Genomic DNA, 19,270 nt, shown 5'->3' on the forward strand with positions numbered 1-19,270 from the left:
ATGCCAACTCAGCATGTGTGTATGTGTGTGAATATCAGCCTGTTAGCAGGATAATCAGGTCTGATACTGCTCAGCCGGTTCTACTTCTGTCCGCTCCAACAGAGGGAGAAATCAGCCTGTTAGCAGGATGCTCATACTTCTACCATTAGAGTTGGGAAGGTGTAATTATTTAAATGGTTATTACACCAGATAATAATGGCTACCCTGGGGCGGCAGGGTAGCCTAGTGGTTAGAGTGTTGGACTAGTAACCGAAAAGTTGCAAGTTCAATTCCCCGAGCTGACAAGGTACAAATCTGTCGTTCTGCCCCTGAACAGGCAGTTAACCCACTGTTCCCAGGCCCTCATTGAAAATAAGAATTTGTTCTTAACTGACTTGCCTGGTTAAATAATTTGTAAGTCGCTCTGGATAAGAGCGTCTGCTAAATGACTTAAATGTAAATGTAAATGTAAATAAAGGTAAAATAAAGATAGTGTTTCTGCCATGTTTTTTCTGTTCGCCGCCGAGCAGAGGTTGGAGAGGACACTAACTTCTGTCACGCTGCCCAGTCCTGGGGGACACTTCTGTCACGCGTCTTGACTTCAACCCTCAAAGGTGCCTGTGTGTGTAGAGCCTGCAGACTGTGGGTAGGGAGGGGGTAGTGTGTAGAGCCTGCAGACTGGGTAGTGAGGGGATAGTGGGTAGAGCCTGCAGACTGGGTAGTGAGGGGATAGTGGGTAGAGCCTGCAGACTGGGTAGTGAGGGGATAGTGGGTAGAGCCTGCAGACTGGGTAGTGAGGGGATAGTGGGTAGAGCCTGCAGACTGTGGGTAGGGAGGGGTAGTGGGTAGAGCCTACAGACTGTGGGTAGGGAGGGGATAGTGTGTAGAGCCTGCAGACTGGGTAGTGAGGGGATAGTGGGTAGAGCCTGCAGACTGTGGGTAGGGAGGGGTAGTGGGTAGAGCCTACAGACTGTGGGTAGGGAGGGGATAGTGTGTAGAGCCTGCAGACTGGGTAGTGAGGGGATAGTGGGTAGAGCCTGCAGACTGTGGGTAGGGAGGGGATAGTGTGTAGAGCCTGCAGACTGTGGGTAGGGAGGGGATAGTGGGTAGAGCCTGCAGACTGTGGGTAGGGAGGGGATAGTGGGTAGAGCCTGCAGACTGTGGGTAGGGAGGGGATAGTGTGTAGAGCCTGCAGACTGGGTAGTGAGGGGATAGTGGGTAGAGCCTGCAGACTGTGGGTAGTGAGGGGATAGTGGGTAGAGCCTGCAGACTGTGGGTAGGGAGGGGATAGTGGGTAGAGCCTGCAGACTGTGGGTAGGGAGGGGATAGTGTGTAGAGCCTGCAGACTGGGTAGTGAGGGATAGTGGGTAGAGCCTGCAGACTGTGGGTAGGGAGGGGATAGTGTGTAGAGCCTGCAGACTGGGTAGTGAGGGGATAGTGTGTAGAGCCTGCAGACTGTGGGTAGTGAGGGGATAGTGGGTAGAGCCTGCAGACTGTGGGTAGTGAGGGGATAGTGGGTAGAGCCTGCAGACTGTGGGTAGGGAGGGGATAGTGTGTAGAGCCTGCAGACTGTGGGTAGTGAGGGGATAGTGGGTAGAGCCTGCAGACTGGGTAGTGAGGGGATAGTGTTAGAGCCTGCAGACTGTGGGTAGGGAGGGGATAGTGGGTAGAGCCTGCAGACTGTGGGTAGGGAGGGGATAGTGTGTAGAGCCTGCAGACTGTGGGTAGTGAGGGGATAGTGGGTAGAGCCTGCAGACTGTGGGTAGGGAGGGGATAGTGTGTAGAGCCTGCAGACTGTGGGTAGGGAGGGGATAGTGGGTAGAGCCTGCAGACTGGGTAGTGAGGGGATAGTGGGTAGAGCCTGCAGACTGTGGGTAGGGAGGGGATAGTGTGTAGAGCCTGCAGACTGTGGGTAGGGAGGGGATAGTGTGTAGAGCCTGCAGACTGGGTAGTGAGGGGATAGTGGGTAGAGCCTGCAGACTGTGGGTAGTGAGGGGATAGTGGGTAGAGCCTGCAGACTGTGGGTAGGGAGGGGATAGTGTGTAGAGCCTGCAGACTGGGTAGTGAGGGGATAGTGGGTAGAGCCTGCAGACTGTGGGAAGTGAGGGGATAGTGGGTAGAGCCTGCAGACTGTGGGTAGGGAGGGGATAGTGTGTAGAGCCTGCAGACTGTGGGTAGTGAGGGGATAGTGTGTAGAGCCTGCAGACTGTGGGTAGTGAGGGGATAGTGGGTAGAGCCTGCAGACTGTGGGTAGTGAGGGGATAGTGGGTAGAGCCTGCAGACTGTGGGTAGTGAGGGGATAGTGTGTAGAGCCTGCAGACTGTGGGTAGTGAGGGGATAGTGTGTAGAGCCTGCAGACTGTGGGTAGTGAGGGGATAGTGGGTAGAGCCTGCAGACTGGGTAGTGAGGGGATAGTGGGTAGAGCCTGCAGACTGTGGGTAGGGAGGGGATAGTGTGTAGAGCCTGCAGACTGTGGGTAGTGAGGGGATAGTGTGTAGAGCCTGCAGACTGTGGGTAGTGAGGGGATAGTGTGTAGAGCCTGCAGACTGTGGGTAGTGAGGGGATAGTGGGTAGAGCCTGCAGACTGGGTAGTGAGGGGATAGTGGGTAGAGCCTGCAGACTGTGGGTAGTGAGGGGATAGTGTGTTCGTGTCCAACCGGTGAGCTGTAGCAGAAATAGAGGAGAGGACAGACGAGGAGGGGTAGAGGGAGACGTAGGAGAGAGAGAGGCAGACAGACGAAGAGGGGTAGAGGGAGACGTAGGAGAGAGAGAGAGGCAGACAGACGAAGAGGGGTAGAGGGAGACGTAGGAGAGAGAGAGGCAGACAGACGAAGAGGGGTGGAGAGAGAGAGCGAGGCAGACAGACGAAGAGGGGTAGAGGGAGACGTAGGAGAGAGAGAGAGAGAGAAGCATCTCATCCTTCCATTCCTCCCTCTTTACCTCACTCTCTCTCTATTCCTCCCTCTTTACCTCACTCTCTCTCTATTCCTCTTTACCTCACTCTCTCTCTATTCCTCCTTGCCTCACTCTCTCTCTATTCCTCCTTGCCTCACTCTCTCTCTATTCCTCCTTGCCTCTCTCCTCTCTATTCCTCCTTGCCTCTCTCCTCTCTATTCCTCTTTACCTCACTCTCTCTCTATTCCTCCCTCTTTACCTCACTCTCTCTCTATTCCTCCCTCTTTACCTCACTCTCTCTATTCCTCCCTCTTTACCTCACACTCTCTCTATTCCTCCCTCTTTACCTCACTCTCTCTCTATTCCTCCCTCTTTACCTCACTCTCTCTATTCCTCCCTCTTTACCTCACTCTCTCTATTCCTCCTTGCCTCTCTCCTCTCTATTCCTCTTTACCTCACTCTCTCTCTATTCCTCCTTGCCTCTCCTCTCTATTCCTCCTTGCCTCACTCTCCTCTCTATTCCTCTTTACCTCACTCTCTCTCTATTCCTCTTTACCTCACTCTCTCTCTATTCCTCCTTGCCTCTCTCCTCTCTATTCCTCCTTGCCTCTCTCCTCTCTATTCCTCTTTACCTCACTCTCTCTCTATTCCTCTTTACCTCACTCTCTCTCTATTCCTCCTTGCCTCTCTCCTCTCTATTCCTCCTTGCCTCTCTCCTCTCTATTCCTCCTTGCCTCTCTCCTCTCTCTTCCTCCTTGCCTCTCTCCTCTCTATTCCTCCTTGCCTCACTCTCTCTCTATTCCTCCTTGCCTCTCTCCTCTCTATTCCTCCTTGCCTCTCTCCTCTCTATTCCTCCTTGCCTCTCTCCTCTCTATTCCTCCTTGCCTCTCTCCTCTCTATTCCTCCTTGCCTCTCTCCTCTCTATTCCTCCTTGCCTCTCTCTCTCTCTCTTCCTCCTTGCCTCTCTCCTCTCTTCCTCCTTGCCTCTCTCCTCTCTCTTCCTCCTTGCCTCTCTCCTCTCTATTCCTCCTTGCCTCTCTCCTCTCTATTCCTCCTTGCCTCTCTCCTCTGCTCCATCTGTTTTTCATCAGGCTGTGCCTTTCCCCAGCCACTCTAGAAGGGAGTGTCCCACACCAGCAGAGCAGAGAGGAGAACAGAGAAGAGAGCAGGACGGAGGAGGGAGGGAAAGAAGAGAACAGAGAAGAGAGCAGGACGGAGGAGGGAGGGAAAGAAGAGAACAGAGAAGAGAGCAGGACGGAGGAGGGAGGGAAAGAAGAGAAGAGAGCAGGACGGAGGAGGGAGGGAAAGAAGAGAACAGAGAAGAGAGCAGGACGGAGGAGGGAGGGAAAGAAGAGAACAGAGAAGAGAGCAGGACGGAGGAGGGAGGGAAAGAAGAGAACAGAGAAGAGAGCAGGACGGAGGAGGGAGGGAAAGAAGAGAACAGAGAAGAGAGCAGGACGGAGGAGGGAGGGAAAGAAGAGAACAGAGAAGAGAGCAGGACGGAGGAGGGAGGGAAAGAAGAGAACAGAGAAGAGAGCAGGACGGAGGAGGGAGGGAAAGAAGAGAACAGAGAAGAGAGCAGGACGGAGGAGGGAGGGAAAGAAGAGAACAGAGAAGAGAGCAGGACGGAGGAGGGATTGGATGAGAGATATGAGGGGATATGGGAGAGATGATAAGGAGAGATATGAGGGGATAAGGAGAGATATGGGAGAGATATGAGGGGATAAGGAGAGATGATAGGGAGAGATATGAGGGGATATGTGAGAGATATTAGGGGATATGGGAGAGATATGAGGGGACAAGGAGAGATGATAAGGAGAGATATGGGAGAGATATGAGGGGACATGGGAGAGATGATGGGAGAGATATGAGGGGATAAGGAGAGAGATAAGGAGAGATACAGGAGAGATATGGGAGAGATATGAGGGGACATGGGAGAGATGATAAGGAGAGATATGAGGGGATAAGGAGAGATGATAAGGAGAGATATGGGAGAGATATGAGGGGTTAGTTTATCACCCCTAGGATAGTAAAGGAGAGATATGAGAGGTTAGTTTATCACTCCTAGGATAGTAAAGGAGAGATATGAGAGGTTAGTTTATCACCCTAGGATAGTAAAGGAGAGATATGAGAGGTTAGTTTATCACTCCTAGGATAGTAAAGGAGAGATATGAGAGGTTAGTTTATCACCCCTAGGATAGTAAAGGAGAGATATGAGAGGTTAGTTTATCACTCCTAGGATAGTAAAGGAGAGATATGAGAGGTTAGTTTATCACTCCTAGGATAGTAAAGGAGAGATATGAGAGGTTAGTTTATCACTCCTAGGATAGTAAAGGAGAGATATGAGAGGTTAGTTTATCACTCCTAGGATAGTAAAGGAGAGATATGAGAGGTTAGTTTATCACTCCTAGGATAGTAAAGGAGAGATATGAGAGGTTAGTTTATCACTCCTAGGATAGTAAAGGAGAGATATGAGAGGTTAGTTTATCACCCTAGGATAGTAAAGGAGAGATATGAGAGGTTAGTTTATCACTCCTAGGATAGTAAAGGAGAGATATGAGAGGTTAGTTTATCACCCTAGGATAGTAAAGGAGAGATATGAGAGGTTAGTTTATCACTCCTAGGATAGTAAAGGAGAGATATGAGAGGTTAGTTTATCACTCCTAGGATAGTAAAGGAGAGATATGAGAGGTTAGTTTATCACTCCTAGGATAGTAAAGGAGAGATATGAGAGGTTAGTTTATCACCCCTAGGATAGTAAAGGAGAGATATGAGAGGTTAGTTTATCACTCCTAGGATAGTAAAGGAGAGATATGAGAGGTTAGTTTATCACCCCTAGGATAGTAAAGGAGAGATATGAGAGGTTAGTTTATCACTCCTAGGATAGTAAAGGAGAGATATGAGAGGTTAGTTTATCACTCCTAGGATAGTAAAGGAGAGATATGAGAGGTTAGTTTATCACTCCTAGGATAGTAAAGGAGAGATATGAGAGGTTAGTTTATCACTCCTAGGATAGTAAAGGAGAGATATGAGAGGTTAGTTTATCACTCCTAGGATAGTAAAGGAGAGATATGAGAGGTTAGTTTATCACTCCTAGGATAGTAAAGGAGAGATATGAGAGGTTAGTTTATCACTCCTAGGATAGTAAAGGAGAGATATGAGAGGTTAGTTTATCACTCCTAGGATAGTAAAGGAGAGATATGAGAGGTTAGTTTATCACTCCTAGGATAGTAAAGGAGAGATATGAGAGGTTAGTTTATCACTCCTAGGATAGTAAAGGAGAGACAATAAGGAGAGATATGAGAGGTTAGTTTATCACTCCTAGGATAGTAAAGGAGAGATATGAGAGGTTAGTTTATCACTCCTAGGATAGTAAAGGAGAGATATGAGAGGTTAGTTTATCACTCCTAGGATAGTAAAGGAGAGATATGAGAGGTTAGTTTATCACTCCTAGGATAGTAAAGGAGAGATATGAGAGGTTAGTTTATCACTCCTAGGATAGTAAAGGAGAGATATGAGAGGTTAGTTTATCACTCCTAGGATAGTAAAGGAGAGATATGAGAGGTTAGTTTATCACTCCTAGGATAGTAAAGGAGAGATATGAGAGGTTAGTTTATCACTCCTAGGATAGTAAAGGAGAGATATGAGAGGTTAGTTTATCACCCTAGGATAGTAAAGGAGAGATATGAGAGGTTAGTTTATCACCCTAGGATAGTAAAGGAGAGATATGAGAGGTTAGTTTATCACCCCTAGGATAGTAAAGGAGAGATATGAGAGGTTAGTTTATCACCCCTAGGATAGTAAAGGAGAGATATGAGAGGTTAGTTTATCACTCCTAGGATAGTAAAGGAGAGATATGAGAGGTTAGTTTATCACTCCTAGGATAGTAAAGGAGAGATATGAGAGGTTAGTTTATCACTCCTAGGATAGTAAAGGAGAGATATGAGAGGTTAGTTTATCACTCCTAGGATAGTAAAGGAGAGATATGAGAGGTTAGTTTATCACTCCTAGGATAGTAAAGGAGAGATATGAGAGGTTAGTTTATCACTCCTAGGATAGTAAAGGAGAGATATGAGACGTTAGTTTATCACTCCTAGGATAGTAAAGGAGAGATATGAGAGGTTAGTTTATCACTCCTAGGATAGTAAAGGAGAGATATGAGAGGTTAGTTTATCACCCCTAGGATAGTAAAGGAGAGATATGAGAGGTTAGTTTATCACTCCTAGGATAGTAAAGGAGAGATATGAGAGGTTAGTTTATCACCCCTAGGATAGTAAAGGAGAGGCAATAAGGAGAGATATGAGAGGTTAGTTTATCACCCCTAGGATAGTAAAGGTCGTTATCAGAAACGCAATACGGTGCAGACCGTTCAATTAGTCTGCTGGGGTCAAGAACCAGCTCTGCTAAAACCATTGACAACAACGTGCCGTTTCCAAGGAATTGTTAAATAAATGTTCCAACTATTTGGTTGTAATATCATCACGTTCTGAAGAGCACAGTCACAACTACACATTTATCTCTATCATCAGAGGTATACAGCAAAGTACTGTTTTAGGATCAGTAAACATCAGTAAACATGTATTTTCAGATACATGAAGGTATCCTATTAATTTAGCTAGCTAAGCAACGTGTCATTTAGCTAGCTAAGCAACGTGTCATTTAGCTAGCTAAGCAACGTGTCATTTAGCTAGCTAAGCAACGTGTCATTTAGCTAGCTAAGCAAACGTGTCATTTAGCTAGCTAAGCAACGTGTCATTTAGCTAGCTAAGCAAACGTGTCATTTAGCTAGCTAAGCAAAGCGTCTCATTTAGCTAGCTAAGCAAACGTGTCATTTAGCTAGCTAAGCAATGTGTCATTTAGCTAGCTAAGCAACGTGTCATTTAGCTAGCTAAGCAAACGTCTCATTTAGCTAGCTAAGCAAACGCGTCTCATTTAGCTAGCTAAGCAAGCGTCTCATTTAGCTAGCTAAGCAATGTGTCATTTAGCTAGCTAAGCAACGTGTCATTTAGCTAGCTAAGCTGTCTTAGCTAGCTAATAGCGTGTCATTTAGCTAGCTAAGCAAAGCGTGTCATTTAGCTAGCTAAGCAAGCGTGTCATTTAGCTAGCGTACCCAAATCTGTCATTTAGCTAGCTAAGCAACGTGTCATTTAGCTAGCTAAGCAAACGTGTCATTTAGCTAGCTAAGCAAGCGTGTCATTTAGCTAGCTAAGCAAATGTGTCATTTAGCTAGCTAAGCAAATGTGTCATTTAGCTAGCTAAGCATAAGCGTGTCATTTGCTAGCTAACCCCAAACGTGTCATTTAGCTAGCTAAGCAAACGTGTCATTTAGCTAGCTAAGCAAACGTGTCATTTAGCTTGCTTCATTAGAGATTAGGTGTTTGGAAAGAGCTTGACATCGGCAAGTTGTCGTCTTGGTAAAGTTGTCAGTCGGACTACTGTCACCACCACCATTGATATGACAAGCAAATCAAAGCGTATTTGGATATAGCCATCGAGTTGATCTCCTGACAGCTTGTCTGACTCTGCTGCGTATACCCTGACTCTGCTACATGTACCCTGATTCTGCTACATATACCCTGACTCTGTTACATATACCCTGACTCTGTTACATGTACCCTGACTCTGCTACATGTACCCTGACTCTGCTACATATACCCTGACTCTGCTACATATACCCTGACTCTGCTACATATACCCTGACTCTGCTACATATACCCTGACTCTGCTACATGTACCCTGACTCTGCTACATGTACCCTGACTCTGCTACATATACCCTGACTCTGCTACATGTACCCTGACTCTGCTACGTATACCCTGACTCTGCTACCCTGACTCTGCTACATGTACCCTGACTCTGCTACATGTACCCTGATTCTGCTACATATACCCTGACTCTGCTACGTATACCCTGACTCTGCTACATATACCCTGACTCTGCTACATATACCCTGACTCTGCTACATATACCCTGACTCTGCTACATATACCTCTGCATATACCCTGACTCTGCTACATATACCCTGACTCTGCTACATATACCCTGACTCTGCTACATATACCCTGACTCTGCTACATATACCCTGACTCTGCATATACCCTGACTCTGCTACGTATACCCTGACTCTGCTACATATACCCCTGACTCTGCTACATATACCCTGACTCTGCTACATATACCCTGACTCTGCTACATATACCCTGACTCTGCTACGTATACCCTGACTCTAGGAAAGGGACTACGTTTATACCCTGACTCTGCTACCCTGACTCTGCTACGTATACCCTGACTCTAATATACGTATACCCTGACTCTGCTACGTATACCCTGACTCTGACTCTGTTATACCCTGACTCTGCTACGTATACCCTGACTCTGCTACCCTGACTCTGCTACGTATACCCTGACTCTGTATACCATGACTATTCCCTGACTCTGCTACGTATACCCTGACTCTGCTACGTATACCCTGAACGCAAGAGAAGGGACACAGTTTCAGGCACCGCATTGATTATATATATTATATATATATAATATAATATATTATATATGCAACGCAGGACAAGCTAGTTAAACTAGTAATATCATCAACCATGTGTAGTTAACCCGTGATTATGTTAAGATCGATTGTTTTTTTTTACAAGATAAGTTTAATGCCAGCTAGTAACTTACCATGGCTCCTTGCTGCCTGCACTCGCGTAACAGGTAGTCAGCCTGCCATGCAGTCTCCTCGTGGAGTAACAGGTGATCAGCCTGCCACGCAGTCTCCTCGTGGAGTAACAGGTGATCAGCCTGCCACGCAGTCTCCTCGTGGAGTAACAGGTGATCAGCCTGCCACGCAGTCTCCTCGTGGAGTAACAGGTGATCAGCCTGCCACGCAGTCTCCTCGTGGAGTAACAGGTGATCAGCCTGCCACGCAGTCTCCTCGTGGAGTAACAGGTGATCAGCCTGCCACGCAGTCTCCTCGTGGAGTAACAGGTGATCAGCCTGCCACGCAGTCTCCTCGTGGAGTAACAGGTGGTCAGCCTGCCACGCAGTCTCCTCGTGGAGTAACAGGTGATCAGCCTGCCATGCAGTCTCCTCGTGGAGTAACAGGTGGTCAGCCTGCCATGCAGTCTCCTCGTGGAGTAACAGGTGGTCAGCCTGCCATGCAGTCTCCTCGTGGGTAACAGGTGGTCAGCCTGCCATGCAGTCTCCTCGTGGAGTAACAGGTGATCAGCCTGCCATGCAGTCTCCTCGTGGAGTAACAGGTGATCAGCCTGCCACGCAGTCTCCTCGTGGAGTAACAGGTGATCAGCCTGCCATGCAGTCTCCTCGTGGAGTAACAGGTGGTCAGCCTGCCACGCAGTCTCCTCGTGGAGTAACAGGTGTCAGCCTGCCATGCAGTCTCCTCATGGAGTAACAGGTGATACAGCCAGATCATGTGACTTTTCCCTCGTGTATGTAACAGGTGATCAGTTTGTGCAGTCTCCTCTGTGTGGATGGGGAGTAACAGGGGTCAGCCTGTGCAGTGTGTGTGGGGTGTAGTGGTGTGTACACAAACAAACCCAAAACATCAGCCTGCCATGTTGTGGGTAACAGGTGTCAGCTCTGTGTACTGTACATCTATAACTAGAGGCTGGTTGTAGTGTGTTGTGGGGGTGTTATTGGCTCTGTGTACTGTACATCTATAACTAGAGAGGCTGGTTGGTCAGCCTGTGGTGGTGTTATTGGCTCTGTGTGGTTCAGTATGTTGTGGTGGTGTTATTGGCTCTGTGTACTGTACATCTATAACTAGCCTGCCATGGCTGGTTGTAGTATGTTGTGGTGGTGTTATTGGCTCTGTGTACTGTACATCTATAACTAGAGAGGCTGGTTGTAGTATGTTGTGGTGGTATAAATATATGGCCATTTACAGTACAGCTTTTAACTAGCGACTTACTAACAGTCATGTGTGCATACTTCTACTGTACATCTATTTTATATATTAGTATGTTGTGGTGGTGTTATTGGCTCTGTGTACTGTACATCTATAACTAGAGTGGCTGGTTGTAGTATGTTGTGGGGGTGTTATCTGCTGTTGTCTAGGATGATTAGTAGAGCTCGGAGAATGAAATCAATCAGACTCTACTAATGATCCTCCCAGACCTCCCATTACCTCTCTTCCATGCTCCATTACTCCTGTCTGGACTGTCTACTCCACCTAATCACCTGGAGGGTCCTGGTTTTACAGAAGACAGTTAATGTGAACCTGTGTGAAGGTGGTTAAGTGTGAAGTTTTATAACCTGTGTGAAGGTGGTTAAGTGTATGTGTTTTATAACCTGTGTGAAGGTGGTTAAGTGTGAAGGTGGTGGGGTTTTATAACCTGTGTGAAGGTGGTTAAAAATGCATGACTTTCAGAGAAAGTAGATAGATGCCTAAGACCTGAGTTGACATTGTGGTAGAGAATGACTGGTGTGTGTGGATGTGGAGTCTACAAGTCTGTGGTCTCAGTCAGACTCTCTGGTCACTCTGGCTCCAGACTCAGCAAACTGGAACTCAGAGGTCAACAGTCAGGTGGTTTAGATGATGATGAGTGTCAAAGTCTACAGGTCTGTGGTCTCCAGTCAGACCTCTCTGGTCACTCTGTCTTCCAGACTCAGCTAATGGAACCAGAGGTCAACAACTGGTTTAGATGATGATCTCCTGTCTGTGTTGTGGATTTGTCATCTACAATGTCAGAATGTTTTCTGTCAACCTTTTCTAGACCTTGAAAGCTGCGGTCAGTTTCCAACAGGGGACTGAAACACATGTTTTGTCCCACAGATAAACTGTCTGCAGATAGTTGGCTTTTACCATCATGGATATTTAACTCCTGGTTCAGGGCTAGTTAGACCTCACGCTAGATTTAAACACGGCCTATAACCTATTAGAATCAGGTACATCGTCTGGAACTTATTCAGGAGGGAGTCCTACCTGGTCTGGTATTATCAGGCTGTGGACTGGACTCGGACGTGAGCGTTAATCCCAGTCTTCAGAACCTGATTCGCATCATCAATAGCCAGCGATGGATGGGATCAACATTACTATCATCATGAATGCTGACATTTCATCTGGTCTCATTTATTTTCCGTTAGGGCAGAGTGAGTTACTAACCCCCTGCTATAGAGCCCTGTACAGTGGGGGACATAATACCCATAAAACCTCCTCAAGTTGGGAAATGTTTCCAATAGTTTTCTACAATTCATTTAAAAAGTGTCTTTTATCAATATGTTCGACTCTATTTACTCTCCCGATTCTGAATTGCAATTAGTATTGAAGTAGACATCGTACAAAACTACAAATCCCAGCATGCTCCTGTAGGTCATCCCTAGCTGTTTTTACTAACAGGTTTAGATCCTTAGGTCATCCCTATCTGACACCTTTACTAACAGGTATAGATCCTGTAGGTCATCTCTATCTGACACCTTTACTAACAGGTATAGATCCTAGGTCATCTCTAGCTGACACCTTTACTAACAGGTATAGATCCTGTAGGTCATCTCATCTGACACCTTTTACTAACAGGTATAGATCCTGTAGGTCATGGACATCTGACACCTTTACTAACAGTGTATAGATCCTGGACATTCTATCTGACACCTTTACTAACAGGTATAGATCCTGTAGGTCATCTCTATCTGACACCTTTACTAACAGGTATAGATCTGTAGGTCATCTCTATCTGACACCTTTACTAACAGGTATAGATCCTGTAGGTCATCTCTATCTGACACCTTTACTAACAGGTATAGATCCTGCAGGTCATCTCTATCTGACACCTTTACTAACAGGTATAGATCCTGTAGGTCATCTCTTCTGACACCTTGTAACAGGTATAGTCCCTGTGGTCATCTCTTCTGACACCTTCACTAACAGGTAAGATCCTGCAGGTCATCTCTAGGTGAGCTGACACCTTTACTAACAGGTATAGATCCTGTAGGTCATCTCTAGCTGACACCTTTGAAGGTATAGATCCTGTAGGTCATCTCTATTTGACACCTTTGTAAGGTGGTATAGATCCTGAAGGTCATCTCTATCTGACACCTTTACTAACAGGTATAGATCCTGTAGGTCATCTCTAGCTGACACCTTTACTAACAGGTATGATCCAGTAGGTCATGTCTATCTGACACCTTTACTAACAGGTATAGATCCTGTGGTCATCTCTAGCTGACACCTTTACTCTGTCAGGTATAGATCCTGCAGCTCATCTCTACTGACACCTTTACTAACAGGTATGATTGTAGGTCATCTATCTGACACCTTCACTAACAGGTGTAGATCCTGTAGGTCATCTCTATCTGACACCTTTACTAACAGGTATAGTCCTGAAGGTCATCTCTATCTGACACCTTTACTAACAGGTATAGATCCTGTAGGTCATCTATCTGACACCTTTACTAACAGGTATAGATCCTGAGGTCATCTCTATCTGACACCTTTACTAACAGGTATAGATCCATGTTAGGTCATCTCTACTGACACCTGTACTAACAGGTATAGAACTAGGTCATCTCTATCTGACCATTTACTAACAGGTTAGATCCTGTGGCTCATACTCAGGGCTGACAGAGAGGCAGGTATAGATCCACAGGTGGTCTATAACCTTTATTGGTATCTGTAGGTCATCTCTCTGACACTTTACTAACAGGTATAGATCCTGTAGGTCTGGTCTATCTGACACCTTTACTAACAGCTCTATAGTACTGGTCACTCTATCTGAGGCTGGTTAATCCCAGGTCATCTCTATCTGACACCTTTCTGGTATAGCCAGCGATGGTCATCTCTATCTGACACCTTTACTATCAGGTATAGATCCTGAGGTCATCTCTATCTGACACCTTTACTAACAGGTATAGATCCTGTAGTCATCTCTATGTGACACCTTTAACCCCTGCTATAGAGCCCCACAGGTCATCTCTAATGACACCTTTACTAACAGGTACCTCCTTAGGTCATCTCTATCTGACACCTTTCTAACAGTAGATCCTGTTTCTACTATCTGACACCTAACAGGTCTTCCTTGGTCATATCTGGAGACAGGTATAGATCCTTAGGTCATCTCTATTCTGACACCTTTACTAATTAGTATAATCCTGTAGGTCATCGTATCTGAAACCTTTACTAACAGGTATGATCCTGTAGGTCATCTCTATCTGACACCTTTACTAACAGGTATAGATCCTGTAGGTCATCTCTATCTGACACCTTTACTAACAGGTATAGATCCTGTAGGTCATCTCTATCTGACACCTTTACTAACAGGTATAGATCCTGTAGGTCATCTCTATCTGACACCTTTACTAACAGGTATAGATCCTGTAGGTCATCTCTATCTGACACCTTTACTAACAGGTATAGATCCTGTAGGTCATCACTATCTGACACCTTTACTAACAGGTATAGATCCTGTAGGTCATCTCTATCTGACACCTTTACTAACAGGTATAGATCCTGTAGGTCATCTCTATCTGACACCTTTACTAACAGGTATAGATCCTGTAGGTCATCTCTATCTGACACCTTTACTAACAGGTATAGATCCTACAGGTCTGTGGTCTATCTGACACCTTTACTAACAGGTATAGATCCTGTAGGTCATCTCTATCTGACACCTTTACTAACAGGTATAGATCCTGTAGGTCATCTCTATCTGACACCTTTACTAACAGGTATAGATCCTGTAGTCATCTCTATCTGACACCTTTACTAACAGGTATAGATCCTGCAGGTCATCTCTATCTGACACCTTTACTAACAGGTATAGATCCTCAGGTCATCACTATCTGACACCTTTACTAACAGGTATAGATCCTGTAGGTCATCTCTATCTGACACCTTTACTAACAGGTATAGATCCTGTAGGTCATCTCTATCTGACACCTTTACTAACAGGTATAGATCCTGTAGGTCATCTCTATCTGACACCTTTACTAACAGGTATAGATCCTGCAGGTCATCTCTATCTGACACCTTTACTAACAGGTATAGATCCTGTAGGTCATCTCTATCTGACACCTTTACTAACAGGTATAGATCCTGCAGGTCATCTCTATCTGACACCTTTACTAACAGGTATAGATCCTGTAGGTCATCTCTATCTGACACCTTTACTAACAGGTATAGATCCTGTAGGTCATCTCTATCTGACACCTTTACTAACAGGTATAGATCCTGCAGGTCATCTCTATCTGACACCTTTACTAACAGGTATAGATCCTGTAGGTCATCTCTATCTGACACCTTTACTAACAGGTATAGATCCTGTAGGTCATCTCTATCTGACACCTTTACTAACAGGTATAGATCCTGTAGGTCATCTCTATCTGACACCTTTACTAACAGGTATAGATCCTGTAGGTCATCTCTATCTGACACCTTTACTAACAGGTATAGATCCTGTAGGTCATCTCTATCTGACACCTTTACTAACAGGTATAGATCCTGTAGGTCATCTCTATCTGACACCTTTACTAACAGGTATAGATCCTGTAGGTCATCTCTTCTGACACCTTTACTAACAGGTATAGATCAGGTCATCTCTATCTGACACCTTTACTAACAGGTATAGATCCTGCAGGTCATCTCTATCTGACACCTTTACTAACAGGTATAGATCCTGTAGGTCATCTCTATCTGACACCTTTACTAACAGGTATAGATCCTGTAGGTCATCTCTATCTGACACCTTTACTAACAGGTATAGATCCTGCAGGTCATCTCTATCTGACACCTTTACTAACAGGTATAGATCCTGCAGGTCATCTCTATCTGACACCTTTACTAACAGGTATAGATCCTGTAGGTCATCTCTATCTGACACCTTTACTAACAGGTAGATCCTAGACACCTTTACTAACAGGTATAGATCCTGCAGGTCATCTCTATCTGACACCTTTACTAACAGGTATAGATCCTGTAGGTCATCTCTATCTGACACCTTTACTAACAGGTATAGATCCTGTAGGTCATCTCTATCTGACACCTTTACTAACAGGTATAGATCCTGTAGGTCATCTCTATCTGACACCTTTACTAACAGGTATAGATCCTGTAGGTCATCTCTATCTGACACCTTTACTAACAGGTATAGATCCTGTAGGTCATCTCTATCTGACACCTTTACTAACAGGTATAGATCCTGTAGGTCATCTCTATCTGACACCTTTACTAACAGGTATAGATCCTGTAGGTCATCTCTATCTGACACCTTTACTAACAGGTATAGATCCTGTAGGTCATCTCTATCTGACACCTTTACTAACAGGTTTAGATCCTGTAGGTCATCTCTATCTGACACCTTTACTAACAGGTATAGATCCTGCAGGTCATCTCTATCTGACACCTTTACTAACAGGTATAGATCCTGCAGGTCATCTCTATCTGACACCTTTACTAACAGGTATAGATCCTGTAGGTCATCTCTATCTGACACCTTTACTAACAGGTATAGATCCTGTAGGTCATCTCTATCTGACACCTTTACTAACAGGTATAGATCCTGTAGGTCATCTCTATCTGACACCTTTACTAACAGGTATAGATCCTGTAGGTCATCTCTATCTGACACCTTTACTAACAGGTATAGATCCTGTAGGTCATCTCTATCTGACACCTTTACTAACAGGTATAGATCCCAGGTCATCTCTATCTGACACCTTTACTAACAGGTATAGATCCCCCAGGTCATCTCTATCTGACACCTTTACTAACAGGTATAGATCCTGTAGGTCATCTCTATCTGACACCTTTACTAACAGGTATAGATCCTACAGGTCATCTCTATCTGACACCTTTACTAACAGGTATTGTGTCAATTTAAAACTTTCACAAGACGGTTCACAGAATTGTCAATTTGAAAGAAATGTAGACAGTTTATTCATGAATACATTTAGATAGTTAATCCCGGGATTCCTACCTTTGCCTCGATTCGTCAGTCTGGTCCAGATCATCATGGTATTTGTAGTTCTTTATGATAGCCACATTAGCAGCTAATTAGCATTTCATTTTGGGAGGTAAATACAGGCCAAGTCACTTTGTCTGAGAGAGATTTACACGGTAATAAACCATCACCCCAGGGAAGCCGACACAAACCTTCACCCCAGGGAAGCCGACACAAAACTTCACCCCAGGGAAGCCGACACAAAACTTCACCCCAGGGAAGCCGACACAAAACTTCACCCCAGGGGACACAAACCTTCACCCCGACACAAACCTTCACCCCAGGGAAGCCGACACAAAACTTCACCCCAGGGGAAGCCGACACAAACATCGCCCCAGGGGAAGCCGACACAAACCATCGCCCCAGGGGAAGCCCCCAAACCATCGACCCAGGGAAGCCGACACAAAACATCGCCCCAGGGAAGCCGACACAAACCATCGCCCCAGGGAAGCCGACACAAAACCATCGCCCCAGGGGAAGCCGACACAAACCATCGCCCCAGGGAAGCCGACACAAACCATCGCCCCAGGGAAGCCGACACAAACCATCGCCCCAGGGGAAGCCGACACAAACATCGCCCCAGGGAAGCCGACACAAACCATCGCCCCAGGAAGGAACAAACCATCGCCCCAGGGGAAGCGGACACAAACCATCGCCCCAGGGAAGCGGACACAAACCATCGCCCCAGGGAAGCCGACACAAAACATCGCCCCAGGGGAAGCCGACACAAACCATCGCCCCAGGGAAGCCGACACAAACCATCGCCCCAGGGGAAGCCGACACAAAACCATCGCCCCAGGGAAGCCGACACAAACCATCGCCCCAGGGGAAGCCGACACAAACCCATCGCCCCAGGGAAGCCGACACAAAACATCGCCCCAGGGAAGCCGACACAAAACACAGACCTTATTTTACGTGTTTCTAAAAAAATCCGCTACAGGAAAAATGAATGGTGGAAAAACGTCTGGAACCATTTCCCTGTTTGTCCGCTAGGTTTTCTGGGTATTATGATTCACACACTGTGGTACTTTATTCCAGGCTGTTGCTCTGTTAGTGTGGTGTTTGATTCCTTAATGGCGGAGTGGACAGTAAACCTCTAATTCTTGAGAGAACAGACCAAAACAGAGAGAGAGAACAGACCAAAACAGAGAGAGAGAACAGACCAAAACAGAGAGAGAGAACAGAACAGAGAGGGAACAGACCAGAACAGAGAGAGAGAGAGAACAGACCAAAACAGAGAGAGAGACCAGAACAGAGAGAGAGAGAACAGAACAGAACAGAGCGAGAGAGAACAGACCAGAACAGAGAGAGAGAACAGACCAAAACAGAGAGAGAGATCAGAACAGAGAGGGAACAGACCAGAACAGAGAGAGAGAGAGGGAACAGACCAGAACAGAGAGAGAGAGAGAGAACAGACCAGAACAGAGAGAGACAGACCAGAACAGAGAACAGAGAGAGAGAGAGAGAACAGACCAGAACAGAGAGAGAGAGAGAGAGAACAGACCAGAACAGAGAGAGAGAGAACAGACCAGAACAGAGAGAGAGAGAGAACAGACTAGAACAGAGAGAGAGAGAACAGACCAGAACAGAGAGAGAGAGAACAGACCAGAACAGAGAGAGAGAGAACAGACCAGAACAGAGAGAGAGAGAACAGACCAGAACAGAGAGCGAGAGAACAGACCAGAACAGAGAGCGAATAGACCAGAACAGGGAGAGATACCAGAACAGAGAGAGACCAGAACAGGGAGAGATACCAGAACAGAAAGAGAACTATGTGGGAGAGAGAACAGACCAGAACAGGGAGAGAGACCAGAACAGACCAGAACAGGGAGAGATACCAGAACAGAGAGAGAACAGACCAGAACAGGGAGAGAGACCAGAACAGACCAGAACAGGGAGAGAGACCAGAACAGAGAGCGAACAGACCAGAACAGGGAGAGAGACCAGAACAGACCAGAACAGGGAGAGAGACCAGAACAGAGAGAACAAGTTCCCCTAAACACACAGCTCCACCAGACTGCTGCGCATTAAGAATAAAATGAACTGACCAGAACAGGGAGAAGATACCAGAACAGAGAGACACCATGTTTCCCAAACAGGGTCCTCCTGTGCCTCCAGCAGCACGTTGTTGTCCCAGACAAACATACCTGAGTCAACTAGTCAAGGGCTTCATGATGGGAGTTTTATTTAACATGTATTTAACAAGGGAAGAGACCAGAACAAATTCTTATTTTCAGTGACGGCCTACCGGGGAACAGAGGTTATAACTGCCTTGTTCAGTGGCAGAACGACAGATTTTTACCTTGTCAGCTCGGGAGATTCGGTCCAGCAACGTTTCTGTTACTAGTCCAACACACCGATATTGGCCATATAACACAAACAGAAGTGCCTGATTGTTATTATAAACTGGTTATCAACGTAAACAAAGGTCCACCTATTTGTTTGCGCATTAA

General features: G+C 45.9%; 2 long non-coding RNA genes across 30 annotated transcripts; both read left to right on the forward strand.

The window, feature by feature from the left end:
- Positions 1–4,808: 4,808 nt before the first annotated feature.
- On the forward strand, positions 4,809–7,768 carry LOC127919286 (uncharacterized). 23 transcript variants are annotated; one of them, XR_008102441.1, is made up of 8 exons: positions 4,809–4,923; positions 5,009–5,352; positions 5,395–6,124; positions 6,609–6,651; positions 6,738–6,909; positions 6,996–7,124; positions 7,181–7,623; positions 7,674–7,768. It is a non-coding gene; the product is annotated as an uncharacterized LOC127919286 (long non-coding RNA). The 23 variants fall into 23 exon arrangements; XR_008102443.1 differs by having other exon boundaries at positions 6,781–6,909; XR_008102448.1 differs by having other exon boundaries at positions 6,824–6,909.
- Positions 7,769–9,455: 1,687 nt separating this feature from the next.
- LOC127919288 (uncharacterized) lies at positions 9,456–10,311 on the forward strand. 7 transcript variants are annotated; one of them, XR_008102458.1, is made up of 5 exons: positions 9,456–9,579; positions 9,619–9,891; positions 9,931–9,969; positions 10,047–10,202; positions 10,280–10,309. It is a non-coding gene; the product is annotated as an uncharacterized LOC127919288 (long non-coding RNA). The 7 variants fall into 7 exon arrangements; XR_008102454.1 differs by having other exon boundaries at positions 9,619–9,969; XR_008102455.1 differs by having other exon boundaries at positions 9,658–9,969.
- Positions 10,312–19,270: the final 8,959 nt, after the last annotated feature.

This window comes from Oncorhynchus keta, unplaced genomic scaffold, assembly GCF_023373465.1.
Source record: "Oncorhynchus keta strain PuntledgeMale-10-30-2019 unplaced genomic scaffold, Oket_V2 Un_contig_16233_pilon_pilon, whole genome shotgun sequence".
Classification (NCBI taxonomy): domain Eukaryota; kingdom Metazoa; phylum Chordata; class Actinopteri; order Salmoniformes; family Salmonidae; genus Oncorhynchus; species Oncorhynchus keta.